The 3,860-nt window shown below is 41.5% G+C and overlaps 1 non-coding gene across 1 annotated transcript; it reads left to right on the top strand.

The window, feature by feature from the left end:
• Positions 1 to 888: 888 nt before the first annotated feature.
• Positions 889 to 973, top strand: TRNAQ-UUG (transfer RNA glutamine (anticodon UUG)). Its single transcript has one exon. It is a non-coding gene; the product is annotated as a tRNA-Gln (tRNA).
• The last annotated feature ends 2,887 nt before the right edge of the window (positions 974 to 3,860 follow it).

Below are 3,860 nucleotides of genomic sequence, written 5' to 3'. Positions count from 1 at the left end.
CATCTCCCTCGCCCATCCCCCATCCAAAATCCCAAAGGGAACCAGTTCCTGCCAGGGAACTTGCTTGCTCCTCGCAAACACCCAACGCTGTGCTTCTGCAGAGCCACCCCTCCAGCAGCAGGTCTGACTCCCTCCCGCTGCCACAGGGCCCCTCCTGAAGTGGATCACCGAAGGAGAAGCGAGCTAAGCCTGCCCCTCCTGCCCCCATGCACCTTGCCTACCCACCCCAGCTAATACATCAGATCCCCAGCACCACAAGCCTGGCAGTGTGCAAGTAGCCCAGATGGGCCACGCCACCCCACAGTGAATCCCGCCCCGAGGAGAGGGGAAGAGAAGGCACACACCAGTCTGACTGTAGCCCCAGTGGTGGGCTGGGGGCAGACATCAGGGCTGACTGCGGCCCCGCCCACCAACTCCAGTTATACACCACAACACAGGGGAAGTGCCTTGCAGGTCCACACCACTCCAGGGACTATCCAAAATGACCAAACGGAAGAATTTCCCTCAGAAGAATCTCCAGGAAATAACAACAGCTAATGAACTGATCAAAAAGGATTTAAATAATATAACAGAAAGTGAATTTAGAATAATAGTCATAAAATGAATCGCTGGGCTTGAAAACAGTATACAGGACAACAGAGAATCTCTTGCTACAGATATCAAGGGACTAAGGAACAGTCAGGAGGAGCTGAAAAAAACTTTAAACGAGATGCAAAATAAAATGGAAACGACCACGGCTCGGATCGAAGAGGCAGAGGAGAGAATAGGTGAACTAGAAGATAAAATTATGGAAAAAGAGGAAGCTAGAAAAAGAGAGATAAAAAAATCCAGGAGTATGAGGGGAAAATTAGAGAACTAAGTGATACACTAAAAAGAAATAATAGGGGCGCCTGGGTGGCTCAGTCGGTTGAGCATCCGACTTTGGCTCAGGTCATGATCTCATGGTCCGTGGGTTCGAGCCCCACGTCGGGCTCTGTGCGGACAGTTCAAAGCCTGGAACCTGTTTCGGATTCTGTGTCTCCCTGTCTCTGTGACCCTCCCCCGTTCATGCTCTGTCTCTCTCTGTCTCAAAAAAATAAACAAACATTAAAAAAAATTAAAAAAAAGAAATAATATATGCATAATTAGTATCCCAGAGGAGGAAGAGAGAGGGAAAGGTGCTGAAGGGGTACTTGAACAAATTATAGCTGAGAACTTCCCTGATTTGGGGAAGGACAAATGCATTGAAATCCAAGAGAGGCACAGAGAACTCCCTTCAGACGTAACTTGAATCCATCTTCTGCACGACATATCATAGTGAAACTGGCAAAATACAAGGATAAAGAGAAAATTCTGAAAGCAGCAAGGGATAAACGTGCCCTCACATATAAAGGGAGACCTATAAGACTCGTGACTGATCTCTCTTTTGAAATGTGGCAGGCCAGAAAGGCATGGCAGGAGATCTTCAATGTGTTGAACAGAAAAAATATGCAGCCGAGAATCCTTTATCCAGCAAGTCTGTCATTTAGAATAGAAGGAGAGATAAAGGTCTTCCCAAACAAACAAAAACTGAAGGAATTCGTCACCACTAAACCAGCCCTACAAGAGATCCTAAGGGGAATCCTGTGAGAAAAAGTACCAGAGACATCACTACAAGCATAAAACATACAGACATCATAATGACTCTAAACCCGTATCTTTCTATAATAACACTGAATGTAAATGGATTAAATGTGCTAACCAAAAGACATAGGGTATCAGAATGGATAAAAAAAAACAAGACCCATCTATTTGCTGTCTAGGAGAGACTCATTTTAGATCTGAGGACACCTTTAGATTGAGAGTGAGGGGATGGAGAATTATTTATCATGCTACTGGAAGCCAAAAGAGAGCTGGAGTAGCCATACTTATATCAGACAAACTAGACTTTAAATTAAAGGCTATAACAAGAGATGAAGAAGGGCATTATATAATAATTACAAGGTCTAACCATCAGGAAGAGCTAACAATTAGAAATGTCTATGCGCCAAATACTGGAGCCCCCAAATATATAAAACAATTACTCACAAACATAAGCAACCTTATTGATAAGAATGTGGTAATTGCAGGGGATTTAACACTCCACTTACAGAAACGGATAGATCATCTAGACACACGGTCAATAAAGAAACAAGGGCCCTGAATGACACATTGGATCAGATGGACTTGACAGATATATTTAGAACTCTGCATCCCAAAGCAACAGAATATACTTTCTTCTCGAGTGCACATGGAACATTCCCCAAGATAGATCATATACTGGGTCACCAAACAGCCCTTCATAAGTTTACAAGAATTGAAATTATACCATGCATACTTTCAGACCATAATGCTATGAAGCTTGAAATCAACCACAGGAAAAAGTCTGGAAAACCTCCAAAAGCATGGAGGCTAAAGAACACCCTACTAAAGAATGAGTGGGTCAACCAGGCAATTAGAGAAGAAATTAAAAAATATATGGAAACAAACGAAAATGAAAACACAACAATCCAAACGCTTTGGGACGCAGCAAAGGCAGTCCTGAGAGGAAAATACATTGCAATCCAAGCCTATCTCAAGAAACAAGAAAAATCCCAAATACAAAATCTAACAGCACACCTAAAGGAAATAGAAGCAGAACAGCAAAGGCAGCCTAAACCCAGCAGAAGAAGAGAAATAATAAAGATCAGAGCAGAAATAAACAATATAGAATCTAAAAAAATGGTAGAGCAGATCAACGAAACCAAGAGTTGGTTTTTTGAAAAAATAAACAAAATTGACAAACCTCTAGCCAGGCTTCTCAAAAAGAAAAGGGAGATGACCCAAATAGATAAAATCATGAATGAAAATGGAAGGATTACAACCAATCCCTCAGAGATACAAACAATCATCAGGGAATACTATGAAAAATTATATGCCAACAAACTGGACAACCTGGAAGAAACGGACAAATTCATAAACACCCACACTCTTCCAAAACTCAATCAGGAGGAAATAGAAAGCTTGAACAGACCCATAACCAGCAAAGAAATTGAATCGGTTATCAAAAATCTCCCAACAAATAAGAGTCCAGGACCAGATGGCTTCCCAGGGGAGTTCTACCAGACGTTTAAAGCAGAGATAATACCTATCCTTCTCAAGCTATTCCAAGAAATAGAAAGGGAAGGAAAACTGCCAGACTCATTCTATGAAGCCAGTATTACTTTGATTCCTAAACCAGACAGAGACCCAGTAAAAAAAGAGAACTACAGGCCAATATCCCTGATGAATATGGATGCAAAAATTCTCAATAAGATACTAGCAAATCGAATTCAACAGCATATAAAAAGAATGATTCACCATGATCAAGTGGGATTCATTCCTGGGATGCAGGGCTGGTTCAACATTCACAAATCAACCAACGTGATGCATCACATTAATAAAAGAAAAGAGAAGAACCATATGTTCCTGTCAATCGATGCAGGAAGGGCCTTTGACAAAATTCAGCACCTTTTCTTAATAAAAACCCTTGAGAAAGTCGGGATAGAAGGAACATACTTAAAGATCATAAAAGCCATTTATGAAAAGCCCACAGCTAACATCATCCTCAATGGGGAAAAACTGAGAGCTTTTTCCCTGAGATCAGGAACACGACAGGGATGCCCACTCTCACCACTGTTGTTTAACATAGTGTTGGAAGTTCTAGCATCAGCAATCACACAACAAAAGGAAATCAAAGACATGAAAATTGGCAAAGATGAAGTCAAGCTTCACTTTTTGCAGATGGCATGATACTATACATGGAAAATCCGATAGAATCCACCAAAAGTCTGCTAGAACTGATACATGAATTCGGCAAAGTTCCAGTATACAAAAGCAATGTA

The sequence above is a fragment of the Panthera onca genome, chromosome X, assembly GCF_046562875.1.
Source record: "Panthera onca isolate mPanOnc1 chromosome X, mPanOnc1 haplotype 2, whole genome shotgun sequence".
Classification (NCBI taxonomy): domain Eukaryota; kingdom Metazoa; phylum Chordata; class Mammalia; order Carnivora; family Felidae; genus Panthera; species Panthera onca.
This window is presented reverse-complemented; position numbering and strand designations above follow the sequence as displayed.